General features: G+C 31.5%; 1 long non-coding RNA gene across 1 annotated transcript; it reads right to left on the bottom strand.

Annotated features, from left to right (window-relative positions):
- Positions 1-16,268: 16,268 nt before the first annotated feature.
- On the bottom strand, positions 16,269-21,425 carry LOC143591553 (uncharacterized). The gene is made up of 3 exons (XR_013145703.1): positions 21,337-21,425; positions 20,470-20,650; positions 16,269-16,873 (listed from the first exon to the last, which is right to left on the bottom strand). It is a non-coding gene; the product is annotated as an uncharacterized LOC143591553 (long non-coding RNA).
- Between the last annotated feature and the right edge of the window lie 3,810 nt (positions 21,426-25,235).

Genomic DNA, 25,235 nt, shown 5'->3' with positions numbered 1-25,235 from the left:
AAAAAGTTAATATTGAAATAAAATAATAATAAATAAATAAACATTTCTTCTTTTCTTAAATGTATCTGTGTACTTTTGTAACCATAACCTTTAATGTACCAAAAAAGTATATGAATGTGTTTTAGCTGGCTATGACATCATATCTCATCATATAAAAAATAATTTGACTAGCTAAAAAGAATTACACATGATACATCTGGTCAACTCAAATTATATGATTAGCTAAAAAATTAACATATCATTCATTTTGTCAACTTAAATCATAGAATGAATTAATATAACCATACTCAAATTATATAACAAGTAAAAACAATTAATCTTATAATTATAAAAAAACCTAACATAAAACAAGTCGAAATAGACTAACACAGTAACACTACTCGCAACCATTGATGTATGACACTCATAATCAATTTTATCTTTAATCAGATTCATAATTTATAACATGAATTTGTTTTGCTTTAAACTCATTTCAACTAATTATCAAGTCCGACTTATCCGACTTACAAGCTTTTATGAGGTACTTAATGATAACTAGCATATGACATGTATTTCATAAAACAAATTGTTAAATAAAAAAAATGTTCATAGTTTATAAAAATCAGTGAAAATCTGTATTCTCTTCTCAAATTACCTAAGTGTTATATTATTTCAATTTTCAAAAAATATAACAAATATGATTTAAGATTCTTGAATAATGTGTTATATTATTTCATTAGATACATTTTAAATTTTAAATATTTTAATATGATTATATAAATTGTACAAAATTACCCAATTACAGTTGTGTAGAATCTTATTTAAGCAATCTATGACATTGCTAAAATGGATTAATATTTGTATATTGTCTTGGAAATTGTATTTTGGTACAAGGGGGCTGTTTAATATGAGACAAGCCACGTGGTTTTTGTGTATTCCTAAGATACCCCTGCAAAATATTCATATTCATTCTCATGTGGGCTCCACATAGCAGCAATTTTCTGGTCGTTCTTGAGGGTTGACTTCTTTCTTTGTTAACTTTTTTATATAACATATATGAGAAACATATAATTGTGTAAGTTGTAACACAACATATCTTCTGAAAGAAAGAAAAAAAATAAAAAAATAATAATAATAAGAATTATTCTTTTATTTTTTTGGTATGAATTTTGTTGGAATAGATATTGCTCTTGCACGATTAACTGAATACTGACTGAATGTCTACGTGCACTTTCTGTTACAACGTGTGTACGTTGTAAACGAACATTGGAACATGTTATAATGTTATTGATGGTGATTTCAGTAGATACCATATGTGAGTCTTCAGTTGAGAGTAGTAGGGTGAACCGATTGAAGATACTTATCAGTTGTACAAGAAATGGCACGTCAGTTGGTCTTCACTTCATTTTCAGTTGGAAGACAAATGAATAAGTTGCTCGTAATAATAAATAATTAATCAGTTCAACTCCGATTCTTATTTTTGCAAAATAAGAAAAATCATGTTTTATGCGTATGGTCAAATGGCGGGTCCAGTCAATCAGACATAGTCATCTCAATCGTTTTAGTAATGTAAAAACATAATGAAAAATATCATGTAAGAAAGAAAATATGCCTTTAACATGCAAAAACAACAAAGGTCTTAAGAGCATCGGTTACTCCCAATAAGCCTTGTTTGATGAAATCGGGGTAGACATAAACCCTGAAAGAAATTGATCTCAATGCACGTATCAAATTTCGTTGACAATTTATGCATGCAAGAACATATATAAATTTCGATTCTTGATGCTTACCAAGATTTTGCACGAGATCATAACCATATTATATATTTTGTAGGCCCAAAGCTATAGTTTCTCCATTTCATTGAAAAGCCGGCCTTGGGTTTAACCAGTGTGGCGTTTTGTTCGCTGTAACGTTACCTAAGAAGTAATAAATTTGTTAGTCTGACATGAGACGATTAAATATTACAAGAACCAAAATTTTGCATAACATCCCCGAAACCATTAGATTACTTTGTGTTCATATAGTTCCAACCGTTTTAATCTAGATTTATTAGTGGATGTCATGTCATAATACCATATAAATGTATACAGAACAAGACAATTTTTGAAACAAAATTAACATGCAACATGTCTTATCACTTATCGTCTTCAATCATGTTATTAATGTATTTTGTTCCGTTTAAATTTTCATTTGTAATTTAGTAAGACAACTGATTTTAATGATTTTAAATTATCATACATTAATCTAATTAATAATAAAAATATAGTGTGATACAAGGGTATGTTAAAATTGTGTCAGTATAATATATGAAACTATTATAATGAATTAAGTTTGTAGCTAGAGCTTTAAAAATTAAAATTTCTACTAATAGTCTCTCGTGGGGTCTTTTCCTACAACTATTTAGTTTATTTACGTGAGATCACATGGTATTGTGGGCCCGTTAACCCTTCAATCAATAAAGTATTTACTATAACGCGCATTTAGCCTCGTCACGTTTTTGTAGTTTGATCTCTTTGTATTCATTGCCAAGAGTTTGCTTTAACTGTTTGCTTTATATACGTGAGAAATCACATGGTTTAGTGGGGTGGGGGTTAACCCTTCAATCAATAAAGTATTTACTAAAACGCGCATTTAACCCTGTCACGTTTTTGTAGTTTGATCTCATTGTATTCATTGCCAACTTTACTATAACTATTCAGTTTATTTACGTGAGAAATCACATGGTTTTGTGGGTCCCTTTAACCCTTCAATCAAGTAATTACTAAAACGCGCATCAATCTCGTCACGTTCTTATAGTTTGATTGCCGAGACGTTGTTTAATGTCAAGTTAAGAAAATTCATTTGTTTATAGTAACTTTTAATAATCCTTTTTTTTTTCTTACACAAGACAACCTAAATAACACTAACAAATAGATCACCTTATGTTCGAAGAATATAGTGTGATTACCAGGCCCACCTAACAGGGTAGAAACCTACAACTGAAAAGAAATGTTTTAGGCGAAACTCGAACCCACAACCCTTTATAAGGAAAGTCATGGGCTACCGCCAAACTAATCCGGCATAGGTTATTTTTAGGTCTATTGGTTTATACTACTCCCAACCTACTCTAGTTGGTAGACAAAGCTAACCACCAACCACCATCGTCCGCCACCGCTATCCACCACTGCCTTTTACCACCACCACCTACCGTCCGCCACCACCATCCACCACCACCACCACCCGCCGTTCGCCACCTCCACCACCAATGTCCGCCGCCATCATCGTCCACCAACCTCCACCATTGTCCGTCGAACCGCCACCACCATCGTCCACCAACCACCACCACCATCACCCTCTGTTCGCCACCACCACTGTCCGCCGCCACCATCGTCCACCAACCTCCACCATTGTCCATCGGACCGCCACCACCATCGTCCACCAACCACCACCTACCGTCCGTCACCACCATCCACTTAATAAGTATTGTGTTTTAATTGATGTTTGCTAAAAAATAAAAATCCATGTTGGCACGCCACGTAAGTTGACACATCAGCTGAGTAAAATAACGAATATTATAAACAAAGCCACGTCAGCGTCTCAGTTAACGGCGTTAACCTTAACTTAATGGGGGAGTGATAAAAACAAATAGGTTGAAAGTTGGAAGTAGTGGGAGACAAAATGAAAGTTAGGAATATTATCTACCAACGAGAGAAAGTTGGGAGTATTATAAACCAATAGACCTTATTTTTAATATAATCCAACAAAGATTATATTTTTTTTCTTTTGAAAACTATTTGAGGGTTAAAACCGGTAGTTGTGTTAAATTTAAGGGATATAAGTGTAAAGGTGAATGTCTCAATTGGATTCATTGAACCACAGTTAAAGTAATAAGTAAATAGTAAAAAGTCAACATCAATTAGATTTAAGCGTAATTTACGGCTTCCATTAGCTAATTAATTCCATGTGCATGCCACGTGGATAATATATATAATATAGTCTTTGCAAATACCCCATGTCACACGACGTTCGTTCATCCAACGGTGCTAGATCAAGCTTGAGAATGATCATCGATGCAAGTGGCGATAACTCGAAAGTTGGACACGGCACTGACTATTCGTTTCAAGTTCGAGAAGTACAGTATAAGCACACGTATTATCTTACTGATGAAATATATGTTGAAAATTTCATAATTGTCTAACCCTTCATGCGTCCACAGGATGATGATCAATGAAATATACCTATGTGTCAAATTACATAACATGTTTTAGAAGACGAATGACGTTTTATAATTATTATGAAAATGATATTCTAAGTTCTAACATTTGCTAGTGTAGAAGAAATTGATGTTAAACAAAAGAAGGCTAGTATTCGTGAATTACGTAACTAAACTACGCATTTCAATCATACACGTTATGTTATCCATTTGCCACTTGACCAAGCTAGTAATTGTTTTACTAACATATATATTAAACTTATCTTTGTTTTCTTGTTTTAAAATTATTGCTATTATTTGTATTTAAATAAAGTTGAATAAAGAATAAATTATATACATCTTGGTTGAAGAATGTATAGCATAGAATGGGTGATGATCTGACGTTGGGTTGACACAAATGACATAACAAAGAATGATATGTATACGGTACATCTCATGACTTAACATATAAATAATTAAAATAAAACTTGACATTTTCTTTAAGTCCAAATTTAGTATTGGTTATTAACTAAAATTAATCGAACTGAATTAAACCAAACAAAACCGTGCACACCACTGTTTAAAAGAGATGGTGCTCATCGTCGAATTAACTTTATAATTCCGATAGGATCAAAAGTTGATGAGCCATCACATGGCCAAATTGTCATTTCGTGAATAAAATATAATATAAAAAATATAAATAAAATCTTATGACATATTCTGCATTAACTATTTGACATTATATCATTCCTCTTTCTCACGATACCAAGTTAAAGTATTTCATACATTTTAAATTTTAATATAATTAAAAGGTCACCTTTTGTTTCACGTATTGTTTCTTGCTTATATCAAACAGGGGTTTTAGCAAGGCAACTAAATACATATTTTCAAACAAAAATTGTATCAAATAGACCAAAGCTAGATGTTTAATATAATATAAATTTTAGATATTAATATTTGATATTATAATAATCACTCATATATTAGCTAAAAAGATGTGAAAGAGATAAAGAAGTAGTTTAACCGCTACATAACCAATTTATTTATTATGTTTAATACGATGAACATAAGTGGTTATGTGATTCTTATAATTCTCTACATGTCTTGTACAAAACTCCGTTTTCAATTAAATTCATGTTGGAATGTGGTAAGAAAAGTAAACGGAGATATACATTTAGCAAGTTTAAGAAAAGTTATAAATTATTATATATATTAATTTTGAAACTTCTCTTCACTCACAATTCTCCTGTTCATTGTTCCAATCGCTTTACTTTATTGTATCTTGAGCATCTAATGTTGTACCTTGATATTATTATATACCTTTTTTTATGTGAGGTTTACACGTGGTTAGACCTTTACACGTAACGGCAGTACAGCTTAACCCCTCCTGAACTCTCTTTTATCAGTTATACTCGCATTTTTGGTGATGATTACTCTGTAATTCGGATTGTTTTTATGGAGGACTGTTGGTTGATGAATCTGTCATCTTCTTTGTTGTTTATGGTTGTGATGATGTTCTGGTCTTGGGCGTGGAAATCTATGTTGTAGTCGTGTGTCAGACCTGAGCCTTGGTTAACAACCCGCGTGAATATTTTGAATTTGGGTTATCTTAGTTTAGTTGTCAGATTCATGAATGAGTTTAGGTCATAATGTTCGATTTTGAGTCACGATTTCTACAAAATTTAGTGTATATTTAATTTGCTAATTCATTGTGTTTAGCGTGTATTTAATTTTATTCTTTGTGTTTAGCGTTGTCACACCCTCAAAATCCACTAACGGAGTTTTACCGTCAGAGGGTGTGAACTGGCAGGATCGGAATCATCAGTTATAATCAAACCATAAAAACGTTTAAATGCAAATAAGTGCGGAAGCGTAAAAACCTTAATTCAAAAGCTGCGTCACGCAGGACGACTTAAAACCAAGGATAACTGTTAAAAGTATGTTTGCAAAATAAAAGTGTTTTCATTTAATGCATGCTCCTAAACCGCGCGCCCGCCTCGGCTACCTGAGAATAACATACTAAAAGTGTCAACACAAGGTTGGTGAGTTCACAAGTTAAATAAGATAAATCGTTTAGCGTTTTGCGTAACCTCGTTACGGCGTTTCAGTGTTGCGTAACCTCGTTACGGCGTTTCAGTGTTGCGTAACCTCGTTACGACGTTTAAGTGTTTTGCATTACCAGATAGTGTTATGTCAAATTATATATCGATAGGTAGCTAATCTATACAACAAGTATCGCTAAGTGGTTCGCGACCGAAGCTGACTGTTTATCAAGTGCCCGTCACCAGGTCAATCCAGACCATGGTAAGTGTTAGCCAAAATTACACCCACTCAACCTCCAGTTGAGCTTAACGTCGGGTGGGGTTTGTCAAACCCAGTAGTACTACTCAACAGTGACTCGCTATTCCAAATATTAACCGGTCCGATGTGTGGGACTTCAAATGTTACGTTTGCCGCTTAGCCCTTTACAAGTGATATATAATTTATAACAAAATCTTAAATATGCGTTTATCTCAGAAAATATGTTTATCGGAGTATGTTATCTCCCCCAAGTGAAAAACGTTTGAAAACAGTTCAAAGAGCGGGGTAAGTGAAACTCACTGTTTGCGAAGATTATCCCGATCTAGATCACCAAGTGATGCGCGTCGTAGAAACTCTCTAGCGTTCTAAATAATAAAGAGATTTTCTAAGTATCGGTACGTTTAACGAGTCTCTAGACTCGGCACATAATTCCTATGCACGTAACAGATTTCGTGTTTCGTTTGTGAGTCGTGTGTGACTTACACAAGTACAATTGTGATACGATACATGAGTGAGCAATTACTTTCGTGTCACGTACTAATAATGTATATCACTAGCAATTTCTCCCCGTAAGGGCAATTTGGTCACACACAACAATTAACTAGCAATTATTCCCGTAAGGGCATTTTGGTCAACAAACAAAGACTAACTAACCATTATTCCCCATAAAGGGCAATTTGGTCAATTCATGGCAATCAACTAACAACTATTCCCCGTAAGGGTATTTTGGTCAAAATACAACAATTATATAAAAACTATCATATTTCATGCATTCCTATACAACTCAGCAGCTAGTTTCGTTATGACAGAATTTCTACTTGAAAGATTGCACTAGTTCACCGATTATAACGTCTCAATTAATTCACCAAAAATTACCACAGAAGCATACATATCTTAGGTTTCCAGAACATATTTTATCTTATTTTTATTCCACATATTTTTCTTATAATGACCAAAACATTACAGCTAACTCATATCAGTCAGATTCATGTGCAACAGAATGTTATTTGCAATTCCCATTAAACGAAAAATCCAATAAATGCAAGACCACTTGGGTTTGGTTCCTAACTCAATGAGTCAACTTCCAGAAGTGGAACCAACCCAATTGGTCTCGTAGTTCATGAGATATAACATTTACAACATAACCTAACAGCAGGTCTAACAGCTCAGCTTTGCATCACGTTTTTGTAAAATCATAAAAGTATACTTCCACTTATCCAAAAATTACGAATTTATACTTTATAGAAACTAGACTCAACCTAGTTTACTGCAGTACCCACAATCTCAATCAATTTTCACGTTTACACTTCGTTACAGTCAGTTAAACATCGTATATACATTCTGTCCAGAATCTGTTCACATCAAAACTCAACAAAATAACAATCTATGAACTATCATGCATCCATATAACCCTCTAGACACTATAACTACTATCCATGCATATCAATTACACCATACATACAAGATTAGGGTTTGTGTTTTAACTCAAATCAAAGACAACAATCAATCAAGCAACAACATCAATCTAGTTATCAATCCATTATCCAACTAACAACAATCATATTAATCACATACATACACATGATCGGCCGATTAGGGTTTATACACAACCCATTAAACATCAAAATTAAACAACAAAGAGGTAAGAGGTGATCAAGTATACCTTCCTAGCACCTAGTTCTTGGATTAATCTCTTGATTTGATGTGTATATGGGTGTGTTTGTGGACGGCAGCCGTGGAGAACAAGGAGAGAGAGGCCGATCGGGTCTTGTAGGTTTAGGATAATAATAAGTTAGGGTTTAGTTAAGGATATATTTATAATAATCTATGTTACACTCAAGTCCCTAATCTTTCAAGTGTTACATCTCTAACCTAAACTAGTTGGTTCTTGTTTCTTGTTTAACATTCCACATAACAATCAAGTAACACACATATATCTAACACATAATAATCACATAATTGGTGTTTTGACGTTTGTCGTTTATTTATCAATCGTTCGCGTCAACTCGTTTGCGTTTCGGTGCAAATCCCGAAAGACTACACAAGTAGTAAGTGTTAAGCGTCATTTAAACCCTAGTTTAAATGTAATGAAGTGTGCGTTATAGATTCAACGATCTTAAAGTTTGAATTGACGGAGTTGATTTAACGGGGTTAACCTGAAATTGACGATTGTCACATCATTCCCATGTTAAAGAATTTTCGTCCCGAAAATTTGAGTCAAGTCGTGATGAGAGCCTGAAAAAGTAAGAAAAAATTTTCAGTTTGTCATAAGCGTGTATTAATTTTATTCTTTGTGTTGTCAGTTGGCGTTTATTGTTTTGTTTGTCTCCTTTGTGTGTTGTTGGTTGATGTCTATTGTTTCGAGTCACAGTTGTGCAAAATTGGGGTGGGGGTTTCGGGGTTACTTTTTTATTTGAAAGCTTCTACGTTTTGCCTATATTGTTGATGTTTAGAATAGAGATTATATTGAAAGTTTTAGCATGTGGATCTTAAGATTAATGTGTTGCAGGGTTTTCTATTGGAGGTGTATTGATTCAAGCTGAGGAGGATTTGCTATTGCTTTTTTTCATTACCGCTTGAAATGTTGTACTTTTTACTTATTTGTTTGCCTTCTTTGGCTTACGCCTGTTGTGCCTAACTTATCTTCCTTTACACGTCTTCTATGCATGCATTTAAAAAAGCTTTTTAACCATCTTTGTCGGCAGCTGTTTTAGGCCGTATTTGGTGGGGGTGGCTATGATAACTTCTTTAACCACTCCTGTTCAAACATGTGTGGGTCTTTTGGTTGTTTGTTGGATATTGTTGACATGCGTCGATGACTGTTTGTGACCCTCTATATTGGTGGTTGTACTCTTTGTTATGAGAGTAGTATGTTTGTAGCTATGGTTTGTTGTGCTCAATGAAATGTCATTCATTTTTGTTTTTGTAATCGGCAATGGTTTCACTTCGAGGGGTCGAAATACTGGTGTAAGTTATTATTAATGAAAATAAATTGAATGATAAACAATGAGTTAAAAACGTATATTATTTATAGTAGAATGGGTGAAAATAAAACTTAAAAATATCATTATTGCTACCCCCGACATTCTATTTTACTATATATAATAAATCCATAAAATATATATTTAAATGGGATTAAACGGGGGTTCGATGATAATGGACATTGACAGCTCCAGGGATTTTTACAGTGAGTTCACTGTTTTTAGATACTCCAGTTCCATAGGACCAGACATAAAGTTTTTGGGTCGGTTCGATGTTTCCTTCACCAACATGCTAATGTTCACTTCATGTATGAGTTCACTCTACAATTTTTTATGGGTTCGCTCTAGTTTTTTTATAGTCGTTTTACTAAAAATTCGAAACTCAACAGGTTCCCGTAAAACTGGTACTAACTATGTAAACCCGCCCCTGATAGTGGAGATGGTCCAATGAAGGTCTGTTCATGTGTTAGATGATCTCTAGGTTTAGATTGTGAAGTTGATCTATGGCCCTAAAAATGGAATGATGGAGGGGTCTATTATGCAAACGTGTAATGCAGTTTGGGTAAGAGCTATAAGGTATGATCTGACCTAAATAGATCATACACGAGCAATAGCGAATTCAATAATTTTTTTCATCGGTGTCAGAAATTTTTTTAGTCTATTATCGCTATATATTCACATGAGTCGGCTAATCGGATTAGAATTGTACACTATAATACTACCATATTCTTTTCACAAAGAACGACCCATCCCTATGCCACAAGGTTAGGTCCGTCTCAGTGTATGAGGAGGAAAGTTGGAAATGGTGAAGATAATATTTCTATTTGGAGGATTTTGGATTTGCGAGTCTCCTCTTTCCTTCAGTTTCTCAGATTGCTTAATACCAAACTGAAAAAGCCTGTCCGGTTTCTAAAAGACAGAAGAAATGTGTGGGAATGGCGATGACGAACGCCTTTTAGCATATTTGTAGCAAGAAAATACAACTTATAGTTAATAAAATGATGTTTTGTTCAATTAACAACGTTATAAACACAAACGTAAACACTTAGCAATAATTAATAGTTGCTTGTTAGTTTTGCAAGCATACATTATAAGGATATATATATATATATATATATATATATATATATATATATATATATATATATATATATAGAAAAGTGTTCAAATAAAAAACAATTATTTTATGAGAAGTGTGAGAATGCTTTAAAATAAAGTACACCATCTAAATAGGACACTATATCATGTAAATGGAAAACTATACAACTTTTAGAAACTACAAATCTCAACCACTAGATCCTAGATCCAAGGGTCTACATCTATTCTTATGCTTCTCACAAAACTATTGTTTTTTACGTTAACCTTACCCTATATATATATATAATATATATATATATATAAACGAAGACATAAAAATCTTATGTGTCGCGATGTGGTCGCTCCCTCTTTTTTTGGAGTCACCAGATTTGCTTGATTTTTAAATGGAGGTTTCTCATGCATTTGACCCGAATTCATGGGTATGAGTCTTACCAAACCCAGATATTCCTTAAACGGGTTATAACATCTCATTAAATTTAAAATTGTTCTCACCAAATTATTTATGTAAAAATCCTATAAAATAGAATATAATAAAAAATAATATCTTATTTATTTTAAAAAGATATATATATTATTTAAATTAAAAAACCAATTTGATAGTAAAAAAAATAAACGGGTCTTGGGCATCATCAAACTATAAGTATATTATTAACTTTCATAAATATTATTTATAATTAAAAAACCAATTTCATAGTAAAAAAAAAATAAACGGGTCTTGGGTCTTATCAAAACCATATAGCTTTTAAACCGGGTTATAACATCTCATTTATTTGTGAAACAATTTATCATCAAACCATACGTATATTATTAACTTTCATACAATAAAAATATATAAATTAAAAAAATAAATAAATATTAGAACAAACAATATAAAACAACCACCGTAATACGGGGGATAAAAAACTAATATATATATATATATATATATATATATATATATATATATATATATATATATTAGTTTCATTAGTGACACACAAGAAACTGTCTTTGATGTGAAAGTTAAGAATTCCAAATTCAGACGTTATTTTTATTTTCTCATAAAAGAAAATGTTTAACGTGTCGTTTGTAAATTGTAACACAAATAGCATGTGAGCATTAAACTAATTTATTTGTCTATTTTAAAATATTGGGTTTTACCGCGGTGGACCTTTAGACAACGGAAAATCCACGAAATAGGAAATGGTGGGCTTGTGCCACCTAGTGATGTCTGTGATTGCGCCTCACGGGCGTATGGGGTGTCTTTTGTCATTGTGTTATCCCGAAAAACTGATCTGAAACAAAAATCGACAGTTGGGTTTTTATTTTGTAAAATCGAACTGAAACGAATTTAAAGATTCTCATTTTTCTGTCTTTTATTTTTAGTAATTTATAAAATTTAATAAATAGCTCAATTGTGTAACTCAAACGTTTAACAATCAGTTGGCTACTAAATAACAAAATGATTTAGGTCCAAATTCATTATTTTAAGTAAAAAAAATCATGTAAAATTTTTTCCAACTCAAATGGTAACACTGAAACCGAATGAACCCAAATCGAAAACCAAAACCCAACAGTTTTCAAAACTGAAGTTTTGGTTTTTTATTCGGTTTTAGTTCAAACCAAACTATGCACACCCGCTAATTAAAGAAGTTTGTTTAGAAAATATCTAATTTTAAAAAAATGTTTGTCAAAATTAAAATTCAGTCTCGAAAAGAGATAAGCCGCCCAGATTCGTAATTCTACAACACATATACGTGTTTAAAGCGTCTTCCTTAAATAAACATCTTCGATAACCATTACCGTTAAAAAAAATAAAAAAATAAAAACTATATATGGCTATGAGAAGAAGAGGAATGCTAAGGTTTGAAAATATTTAATTATTTGTTAAATATCTAAAAAAAATATTTTGTTGTAACGAAATATATAATCCTGACGGCTAATGATATATTATCTTTTACTTGTAATGATGTTTAACAATAATCTAAGCATAAAATGATATATAAGCTTACTCTATATATCAAGTCAACTATCTAAACTAATATAAAATATGAAGTGATTCACATATCTGAATTTATATTATTTTAATCATCTAAAAGTTAAAATTAAAAATTATAAGGTCAACTAGCAATCTCATTTGCAAACACAACTCATGGATTGAGTTTTTATTTTTATGTATTTAATCATATATGTTTCCAACTGTATTTTGGTTGTTGGGCAAGTGGTTGGTTTTTGGTTGGTATTCGCTCATTCGGGTTAACTTGATGGAATGGGCTGATGTGCGAGTTTTCTTTCGAGAACGTGTCAGCCTAGCACTTTACAGTTTTCTACTTGGGGAATAGAGATGATTGGGTGGATCAGTGGCCCGCTAGTGATTCAAATGACTGTTAAAAAAAAACTATATTTTGCTTGCCTGCTTAAAATATGTACGAAAGAGCAAACTTTTAATTGTGGAGATGTATATAAACTTATTAAGTAAATGTCTGTATATGACAATTCGTTAGAATAGTTCTCTCAACATCAGAATCTTACCTTGAAAACTTGAGAAGAAGTTTTGTTATCTTTTGAAACTTCAGTGGACTGATGTGCGAGTCTTCGTCTGGAATACATGAGGCGGCTGAAGAAGGAGGGAGCCTTACGTTGAACACGGACTACCATTAACTTGTTTTATGTTATACAACGGATAGAGATGATAACTCCCGTTATTAGTGTTAGTGTGATTATATCTTATCAAGTTTTCAGTAATTTTTCGAAGAATAAAAAAACTCCCGTTATTAGTGTTGGAATAATTTCCCGGTTACTTTTGTCCTACTTCCCGGTTCCTGGTTAATTTTGAACCAATTAACTTTTGTTACAAAAATCACGTCCATAGTTGGTTTGAAGTAGAGGCATAAATCATTTTACTTGAGAAATAGATGGTTTAAGGTTTAGAATAAATGATGAACAAAGTTAACAATATAATTCAAAAGTAGAAATTTCAAAGAATATAATTCAAAAGTAGAAATTCCAAACTTTATAATGTTCATTAAAATATAGTCATATAGTTTTTGAGTCGAGCGATCTAAGGCGTATAAATTTGTAGCCGAGATAAGTAAGCTTTAGCCCATATAGAAATATCTTATAGCATATGTCGGTCTGCACGTGTCTAACCAAAAACTTCGAATAAAAGTTAGAAGCTCGTCTAAGCTAGTGAACTTATAACTAGAGCCGTACAAAGCCGGTTTAATTGCAAAACTGGTTCAGGCAATTAACCGAACCCGGTTGGTCAACATGTTAGAAAATCTATTTGTAAAAAAACGGTTCGAGTTATAAACCGGCTTAGGAGGCAAAAATGTTCAAACGGATCAAACCAATTAAGATAAACTGGTTTTGGGGAAAAAACCCGCCCTTTTCTTGTATGTCTTTCAATTCGGTTCGTGTCCAAAGCGGAGTGAATACGACTACAAACTGGTATACAACATGAGGGTTGGGTCGGGTCCAAGCCGATTTGTTTAGTGAAGTGGGCCGGTTTAGAAACCGATATACCGGGCCCAAACCTTTTTTTATTTGGGTCATCTCTACTTACAATATATTAATGTTGTAACTTGTAAGATGTTAGGCTTTTAGCCCAAAATGATTAACCATGACAAGACAGGTATATAATGAGACCAATTATGTGAGTCCAGTGGGCTTGTCTTTCAATAGGGTTCCATGAATCATATGAGAATCCAAGGCCTTTTAAGTTTAAAGGCTAATAGTTCATCATCGTATTTACTTAACAATAATAATAAGATAAATGATCATGATTGAAGAACGATTTAGTCAAAAACAAAAAAATCACTTACAATTTTACATCGCATACCATTTTTTATTTATATTTAACTAGTTTTTGTACCAGTTGCGCTACGATAATGAGTCAACGCGAATTCAACCAATATCAATTACGTTTGTTACGATGTAAGCATTGTTGATAAAACCCAAGCGTTAAAACCTAAGAACAAAGTTCTACAAATTAATAAACAAATAAAATGTTTAATACGGCGTTTGTTCGGTCGGTAAAACCCGACCGTTGTCGGTGTCGTATGTCGGGGCGGTGAATCGATAAAACCCGTACGTTGGTAAAACTTGAGCATTGTCGGTCGTGGGCGTTGCGGCGGTGAGGCGACTCAAATTCGGTCGGTTTTAGCTACGTTCATTAAGGTAACGGAACTAAAACAAACATGTCTGTAAACCCGGTTGTTAATAAAACTCGAACGTTGTCGATCCCAAATGGTGAGACGACGCGGATAGCCTTTTAATCTATACTATTTAATAAATAAATCTTTCTAAATGGCACATGTCATTACTATGTTGATCCTTACAAAATTTTCCCTCATCTCTCTCATATTAATTACATTTCTTTTTTTAATATTTCAATTTGAATTTTTAATAATTTCACCATAATTTAAAAGAATTAATACCATAATAAATATGTTAATTTGTTTAAGACAAGATATATTGCATTAGTTATTAATATTGGATTTTTATAAGTAACCAATACGAAACAGGTGTGTTTCTTTAACCGGTTAAAGTTTCAAACATTGTTCATAGCCAAAACAGTTTAAGATTATAATGAGTTTTGGTCCACGAGTTGATTTAAAAAAGTAGCCATTTACAACTAAGTTTTGATATAGAAAATAACAAAGAAATAATTTATAATTTATGAATTTTCTAACAACTTTTTATTTCCAAATTATGTTCAATGTGTAATTTTTTTACCGTGTAATATATCTTTCTATATGTGATACATTTATTTTTTGTATTTCACATTATATTATTATTTAAAAAAAATTACTTATTCTATCATGTGTGTTATATGGGTAACTAACCTAGTTATCGATATTAAAAAAACAATATAAATTATGTAGCCCAATCTATACATGGCAGGTATAACAATACCAAACTTCTTATTTATAATAATCAATTAATAATAATAATAATAATTAGTTAATTAATCCATATAATTGTTTTCACACATTTTATACACACAGTTTTATAAGCTAATAACACAAATAGTCTATGCAATCTTTACTATATATAATGTAACAAACAAGGGTAAGTTAAGACGACAATTTTTAAGTAAATTACAAGTTTTAATGCATGTTGTACAACCTATATCAAGGGTAAAAGAGTCATTAACACACTAAATATCACGTTTTATTCATTCTTTCTTAATATATTTATAATTTTTACCCTTTAACTTTAACTATCATATGAAAATTTTAAACATTTATGCAAAACTACCTCCCTCATCTTTAACCCTCAACTAGACAATTCTATTTAATTTTTTAACTTTCTAATATTTTTAATATAATATGCTTAAAAAAAAGAAAAAAACATACCATTGCAACGAGCTCATTTTTTGTCTACGCACTGATATAAAAAAATTTCAAAACCGATGTGTTTTTTAAAACTTACAAGTCAATAAAGCATCAAGGTACAACACCACTATGCAAGTATAAATAAACCTATAAATACTTAAACATATATGAAATTACAAAACAAGTCCTCCCATCTCATTGTAAACATCACGTGTCAATTTAAATATATTTTACAATTTTTACTCTTTATCTTTAACTATCTTATGAAAATTTTAAAAATGTATACAACATTGCCCCCCTCATCTTTAACTCTCAACTTGACAATTATATTTAATGTTTTAACTTTATAATATTTTTAATATAGTATGCTTTAAAAAAAAGAGACAAACATACCGTTATAACGAGCTCATTTTTGTCGACGTTTCAATATAAAAAACTTTCAAAACCGATGTGTTTTTTAAAACGTACAAGTCAATAAAGAATTAACGTACAACTCAAATATGCAACAATATGTAAACCTATACAATGTTCAAATACATAAACATTTATTAATGTGCAACCCACCCACGTTCTATAATAGTTTATCAATTATGAATTTACAAAACCAACCCTCCCATTTATACAAGTAACATTCCAGAATAAATAGAATAAAATCACTACAACTGATATACAAAATGGTAACAACTTCACTAAAATTTTGAAAGTCAAACTAAAATATAGCACACTCCACATCATACGTATATGGTTTGGTAACTAAAAATAAGTGGTGTTTGGTCAACTAAAAATAAGTTGTGTTAATATAAAGCCTAACATTTGTCAATAAATGCAAAAAAATTATCCATGAAGCAAAAATCTCATAAATAAATTATCAATATCAATTTAACACCTTTTTTATATAACAATACTAACCTGTCAACACCATATGCAATAGCGGCACCCGTTGGCTCGTTGATGATTTTGGCACCATTCAAACCGCCAATCACTACAGCATCATTGGTAGCCCACTTTTGCTTAATCGAAGAAGGCTGCACCAATAAAAAAGAAAAACAATAGCATTCAGTTTTATAATGACATGTCTATTTTTTTTAAAGAGACAAAAAATAAATTAACGAGAAAGATATAACTGATCAAACTTTAAGTTACATGTTTTGTAGACAATTATGCAAATAATAATGATATATGATTCAATAATTTTTTTTATATCTACATATCTAAATTTTATAAAGGACCAAAAAATATATTAACAAGGGATACATAACTTATATTTTCAAGTTTTATAGGTAATGTTGTTGATATAATAAGAATATATAGTTAATTACATTTATCATATATGTTTAAAATCCTACTATTTAGAATTAATAAAAATAAAATATTATATAATAACTCAGCGGGAAACAAATAAACATTCCTCAAGTATGTAATTTGAAAATTTAATTTCATCTATAATTGCTCCTATATTACATGATTATAAAGAAAGTGGGGTAATGCAGTTTTTTTTTAATTTAATCTTCTATATAAACATTAAATTATACACAAAATCTTGTTTCACTCATGGATCATCCGACTACACCACTTTGGTGGGATGGTAAAGGCTTTGGCCTTTGGGTGAGAGGTCCAGGGTTTGATTCCTGGCATTGGCGGTATAATGTAAATAGTAGGAGGAAAGCTTGAACATTCAAAAAAAAAAAAAAAAAAAAAAAAAAAAAAAAACATCGAACAAGCTAGGCTCAAAGATGATTCCTTACATCTCACCTATTACAAGCTTGAAGGCAAGTCAAATCTCCAATCCGATAAGGTAACTTCTTTGATCAATTTATTTTTAAAATATTCTATTATCTAATGTCTACTTTGTATAAACTCAGGTGCTTCAGCCAATAATTTTCAATGATTCTCTTATAAAGGTGACACATTTTAAATTATAACTTCTTTTAGTACATAAATATACAACATATATTTACGTCATACTCAAATTTTCCACCCTTTACGGGATGAGGATGATTCTGACAGTGTTGAGATAATTTCTTATGGGTCTGAATTTAGTCCCTACAAGTCTCAACTTCAACGTGAATTTAGTGACGAGGTAATACTATTGTTTTCATATATTTTACCTATTTTCTTAATTGACGATCTACTATTTTTAAGGATCGTGAATTTGCTGCTAAGGATCATCAATTTGCAATGAAGGCCAAAAGGTTAAAAAATCTTGAAGAATGGAACTGGAATGATGCGATTGAGGTTAGCAGCTCTGATGAAAATGAGGATCAACATAAGTTACGTGATGCATCAAATTCTGGCCCAAAGACAAACTTTGAAATCAAGATACCACGAGTCTCCGTTCAGAAGCGGAATAGATTCCATCTGATTTAATTTTATTCCTTGCTTTGTTTCCTTATGTTTTTTAGCAAGCTTATGACGTTATTACTTTGTTTTGAGTTGCCTTGTGTTGAGTTACTTTATTTTAATTTGCTTTGTTATGAACTAGTATATATATATATTCTAAGGTTGATGTTATTTATGTATGTTATTTATGTTTATACAGATGTAGGATCGAATAAAAAACTTTTTTTACATAAGAAATGAAGGGACCAATCAAAAAGTAGGAAATAAATTAATTATAAAGGGCATAATGGTCACTTGACAATCCCTTAAATATCGATAACTATATGGTAGTTATATAGGACGTGGACATATTTGCTTTATTATGGAGATATTTAGTTTAATGTTCACAACTTAATTATCGTTCATAATCATAATTATTATACTACTGTTTTAATGAAGAAAATGATGAAGATATGAATGATATATTGTTGTTTTAATTTTCAATTTATGAAGATACTACAAACAAAATTTATGAATAATTATTGTTTATATTATCCGTAAACTATTTTTCTCTGTTGTTATATTGTTATGTTGAATAATTTAATATTAATTTTTTTTGTTGACATCATGTTGTTATTACTTATTAGTGTTATATGCTGGTACAAATTTAATATTAATTTGTTTTGTTGACAACATTGCGTTACTATTATTATGCTTATATAAATTTAATATTAATATGCTTTTTTTTTAATTTTTTTATGTGTTAATATACTATATTGTTATTCTAATTTGTTGTTTTAAGTTTTTGCTAATAACTTTGTGTTGACATAGTCAATAAAAAAATATTTGTGTGTTGAGTATATACTTTTTGACAATAGTATTATATGTTTTTTTATTTGATTTCCCCGAAATTCGCTAGGGGGACCATTGAAGGAGAATAAAGGGGAACAATTGTTTTAAAACATTCCCAAAATACCCTTTAATCACTTGAAATTAACCTTCTATTTACATATATGCCACTGAGATTTTATAAACCATCGATCAGCCTAAATTAGTGGTTGATATCTTTTCCTATATTCTCATGTTAACAAAGTTTTGCACAAGGTAATTTTTAAACAATAAAAAACGTATACTTTAGATGGGAATTATGAAAAAAAAAACGTATACTTTGTTTTTTAAAAATATCACTTATAAAATTGGCAAATCTATCTATCTGATTTATTTTAATTAAAACTATATTATGTAATGACTATTCTACCATTTGGTGCATTTTCAAACAAACACCCCCCCCCCCCCAAACCATTAAAAAACATCTAAGCTAAACTAAACGAGGTATGTTAGATAAACATTTTGTATTTTTTTAATTTTGCATTTTTTTTGGGTTTTTGATTTATTTATTTTTATACTTTTAATTGGTTCAAAGTTAGAATCTCATTTCTTTGATGTATATTACTTTTGTTGTTTGGATAATGCATCCTTGTATATTTTAATTAGCCGTCACAAACACTAGAATAATCAGGTAACGTTCTTTTACATGAAAAACTAACCAAAATAGAGTATTTTTACATGAAAAAATAACCAAAATAGAGTATTTATTATATTCAGTTTTTAATTATATTTTAATAATAAAGTTATTTCATAAACGATTTCCTGTGTTTATTACTCACTTTTTATGAAACCATTGTTACTTGAATTTTAAATATTAAATTAAATTAAATCTCAGATGTGTTAACAGTTATTAAACGTGGGTTCCTATTTTTTGTGGGTGTGTTGCTTCAATTAAATCTCATATGTGCTTCAACACTCACAATCTGAACTATCATTCTATTTCAACAGTTTTCAGCAAGTTCTTCCCTTCGTAGGTATGTTATGTTTAGACTCTTTTAGTATTTTACTTATACAGTTCCTTATCTGTTTTTTTGTGATTACATTCTCAGATTATTTTAAGGTCTCTCCGTGAATTGAAAGCTTGAACACTTTTGTATCTACTCTTAAAATTCCTTAAAGGTATGTGCTTTATTTGTTTTATAATTGTTCTTACTGTTTGTATACATTCTAAAAATATGTGCTACATTATTGTGTGTTATATGTTTTAGTTTGGTATGTGTTTTAGATGTTTAATTTGTTACTTATACTTGTTTATGTGTTTCGCACAGTTTGATAGATTATTTATTAAATGCTTTTTTTATAGTTTTGTCATTTTATAGTTAATGAAACCTTTTTTTTCAAACATAATGTAATAAGGCAGTATGAAATACACACTAAAAGACAACAAAAACAATAATTTTTATAACAAGCTTACCAGTAGTGTAGTGTTTCTGATATGTGGCGGCTGCAAATTATAGTCATTGAACGCCTTTCGTCAAAAGTTGCATATTGCTCGTATTGGGCTGCAACTCTCAGTTCTTAAGCTTTTCTTGAACACCTGGCATATTGTTCATCATTTTCTCCTCAAATCTTTATCTCATTTTCCGAATCTTCACCTATATAAGTTCAAAATTAGTAACCAACTAGAATTTAGTACCCGCGCTTTGCGCTAGGTTTTGAAGAAGATAACGTCAATATCCGAACATCAAAACACTAAAAGCATAATAAAAACAAATGAAAAGAAATCAACTCGAGAGTTACATCCCCGCCATTGCTGCAACATGGGTTGCCATAATAACTTGATCTTATTAAAGTAATAGCTGGAACACATATAATAACTTTAACTAACATGTTGAAACGGGCCAATCCGGGTTCAGTTAAAATACTAACCATATAAATAGTGTTAAAATATCAAGTAATCAATAACTGAAATTAAGTAGCGGGTTGAAACGGGTCATTTCAGGTTCAACTAACATATGAAGTGAAACCAATTGCCTAAATTATCATTTTATGAGATAAGAACTGAATGAAAACTAAAACAGGAAAAAAAAGTGTTTCAAAGCCAAATTTTTACCCGGACCAAATCCGCACTCATATAAAACAAACTTTTTGACTCGAACTTATTTTACGTTTTAAAGTTTACACTAAATATAAAACACCCCTACCTTTTGAAGTTTGAAATTTTTTGCAACTTTTGTATTTGTGATCTTTCCGCTAGCCTGCACAATAACCTAATTTAACTAATCTCACACACCAATATAAAACAATTGACCATAAAAATATGTAAATAGAAATCACTTACACTAACTTCCGCACAATGATCGGCTTCGCTATATTTCTTTTGTTTCTCTTGAGTATCCTTAGGTACTTAACCAACTGACCAGAATGTAATCTTGTCTTGTGCCTATCAATTTTAACAATTAACAACAACTAAGTAACCACATTAACAATATTTTATCAATACTAATCACATAAACAATTTGACTATAAGTGATGAAAATATTAAATCTATCAACTTTTTAATCATCAAACCCCAAAAAATCAAGAAAAGATAAAAACTAAATCAAAACAATTAAAAAGAACCCGTACCTATAAAGGAATCAAATTGGGGGTTTCACCGGCGATTGCGTGGTGGCCAAAAGACGCCGGACGGCTGATGTCTGATTTGTTTGGAATGATTGTTAGATGTGCCCTTGGTTGTGTGTGGACGTTGAGTTTTCTGGAGTTGGAACTTAGAACAAGGGTTTGAGAAGATTAAAGTGGTTTGAAAAATAATTTACCAGATGTTTGACCAATTTAGATAAATTAACTTTTTTGTTTGATTTGAATTTAAAAATTACCTTATCTATATTAGTTAAAAAAAGAATTAATAAAAAATATGTTAATTTCCAAAAACCAGAAAATTATAAGGTTAGTGTTAATTAACTAAATTAAGCAAGTAATTTATATTTTCTGTTATTGATATTAAGAAATTGATTTAGAAAAACTATATATTTCTTTCTTTATTTTCAAATTCAAAGATTTATTGTATTTTCTTCTTTATTCGAATCTTTATCTACATTTCATCCATGGATGTTATGTGTCAGGTTTGAGACTGGTTTAGGTATTCTCAACCACATACCCAATTATTAGACTATTCATGATGGGATGTGTTTGTTTAGTCGGTTGAGTGTATTGCATTAAAAGAATTAAAAAACTGAAAACTTAAATATTAGGAGCAACCTGTTTGAAGTGACGATAAGTCAGTTGTAGTCTAACACATCTAAACCCATTTTCTCATTTATATTGCCAAATTAAAATTTCTAATGTTTCATAATATTGTTTCTCTTTTTTAAAAAACATATGAATATAGAAAAACTAATCTTATCCCATTATTATTTTTTTATTTTTTAAATAAAAAGTTCATTATTTTTTTCTCATTATTATTATTATTATTTAATCTTATTCCATTATTATTTTTTTATATCTTTTTAAATACGAAAATTCATTTTTTTCCCATTATTATTATTTTTTTAAATCCTATTATTAGTTTTTTTCTCATAAATAAATCATATTTCCATATCACTTATTTATGATGCCTTCTAAGTTCTTTCGGTTTCTTACCAATTCATATCATGGTTTCTCTTCTATAGTGTATTATATATATATATATATGTGTGTGTGTTTTTAATTTATATTATTTTCTAATATAATGAAAGCTAAAGATAATGTAATATATATTTATTAAAAAATGTTAGTTGAGTTGGATTGTCGATGAAAATAATCTTAAAGCCTATCCCAACCCAGTCTCAAGTCCCAAATGTTTCAGATTTTCTTGTCGGGTTCAGGTTTAAGATTATTGTGTACGTGTCACGGGTCAAGCTGATTCGTTTGCAAGATAGTAAGTTATGCATTTTAATTTTTTTAATTACCTATGTTAATTGTGCCATTTTTATTTGTAATGTGATACGTTTTATTTTTTTATTACTTGTAGGAAATATTTTAAGGTCAACGAATTTAACTACGGTCGATTATGAACCAAACATGCCTGAGTGTAAGACCCCGTTACCGGTAGCTCTACTTTCGTGTTAGATTTACTCATAAACGCAGTTCTAAATATCAGAGTTAATTAAAACATTCGCGGAATATAAAAGCTTTCATAAAACATTTCATAACAAAACACATCTTGTCTTAAAACAACATCTCGTCTTTCAAAATAAACAAACATTAAACTTAAACGTCTTGAGCCTTCCGATGCCAACCTCTTATTCAGTGCCACGTGTCTCCTCAAGCGAGCTGCCTCATCCTACTCACCTGCGTGCATACTAAAAGTCAGCTACGCTGAGTGAGTTCTAGCTAATCATACATTATACAATACACACAAACTTATACTCTTTCATTCATACTTTCATACTTTCTTTTGTACTAACTTGCTTTCATATCTTACGTTATAAAGAGCATTACGCCCTACATTCCTCGAGTATTATTAGGGCTCGGTACCCTCCTTCCTCGAGTATTATTAGGGCTCGGTACCCTCATTCCTCGAGTATTATTAGGGCTCGGTACCCTCTTTCCTCGAGTATTATTAGGCTCGGTACCCTCTTTCCTCGAATATTAGTAGGGTTCGGTTCCCTAGTTCTCGAATATTAGTAGGGTTCGATTCCCTCTTCGTTACCATACAACCATACTTCATACCTCGAGTATTATTAGGGCTCGGTACCCTTTTCGTAACCATACAACCATACAACCTTCCTTTACTTCTTTTATAAATTTTATCACGTTCATACATATAAGCATACATATCATACTTACCTTATACATAGCGTTACATCCTGACAGTACGTGCAATATCCGAATATCGTTCACGTACCATCAAGCAATCATTCATACATTTCACATTATTCACATAAGGCATACACTTATCTCTTAGATTAAGCGTATTAACAAACATATTGAGTATGCACACAGCCCCGAAAACATAACACATAAATGGGGCTAGAAACTCACCTGAATCCTGTTACGCTCTCCGTTAATCGTTATTCCCTTCTTGAGCTGTGCACGGCTAACTGTATAATATTTGCATGTATCAATTAACTACTACTACTCATGTTGTATTTCTATCTTTATATAACCCACAACGAACGGGGGTCCGGGGGCAGCGCCCCTGGCAGCGGGGTCTAGGGGCGGCAGCCCCTAGCAGGGTCCAAGGGGCAGAGCCCCTGGCATAGGCGAAGTTAACCCTAGGCGAACATATGCCAGGCGAAGTTATCATGGGCGAACTTATCACCAGGCGAAGTTATCAGTTAGGCGAACTTGTCACCAGGAGAAGTTATCAGTTAGGCGAACTTGGCCTTAGGCGAAGTTATCAGTTAGGCGAACTTGGCCTTAGGCGAAGTTATCAACTAGGCGAACTTGCTTGCAAGCGAACTTGCATGAAGGCGAAGTTATGGCTTGCAGGCGAAGTTGCCCAGCTGCCTTCTCTGTTCAAACTAAATCACCAAAATCACCCTTATTTCATCGAGAATTTCTTGGATATTACGTTAACTAACTCCGCGATCATTCCCATGGCCTAGTTCGGGTAAAACTTAGCCCGGAAAGACATAAAGTTTGGACCTTTATGGTGAAAACGTTCAATACTAATGTTAAGGGTTCATTAATCGAGCCGTTTCCATTTTCGGGTTCATTATACTCGTATTTATCATCAAGTTTACAACTTTATGTTTTGTTTATACCCGATCTACTTTCGTTCTAAGTTTCAAGACTAAACGTTTATAAAAAACGAAATCTTTAGGATCAAAACATACCTTTTATACGTTCGGTGTGGTCGCGGTTTGCTTGGTTATCTCGTATATTGAAGATCTAATAATGGTCGGCTTGATTTTTGGACTCGAATCCGCTCTCTCTCTCTCGGCCGTAAGAGGTGTAGTGTATGTGTGTGTTTTTGAGTGTGTAGAGATTTATGAAAGATGGAAATGATAGTTAGGGTTTTAGGATGGTTTAAGGGGATATTTATATCCCTTAAAGCCCATGGACCTAAAGCCCATTACCCTTTAATCCATTTTATTTAATCCCAATCCATGATCTTTTCTTTATTTAGCATAAATTAATTATTAACACTCAATAACTAAACACAACTTTCTTTATTTAATACTAGAATCATTTTAGGATGTTACACTGAGGCGCGTGATATTAAGATGATGGGTTTTTCTTATAGTCCGTGTT

This window comes from Bidens hawaiensis, unplaced genomic scaffold, assembly GCF_021521415.1.
Source record: "Bidens hawaiensis isolate Kalapana, Puna unplaced genomic scaffold, B.hawaiensis_p1.1 tig00039897_1, whole genome shotgun sequence".
Lineage (NCBI taxonomy): Eukaryota > Viridiplantae > Streptophyta > Magnoliopsida > Asterales > Asteraceae > Bidens > Bidens hawaiensis.
Note: the sequence above shows the minus strand (reverse complement) of the source record. Positions and strands in the feature narration are given on the sequence as shown.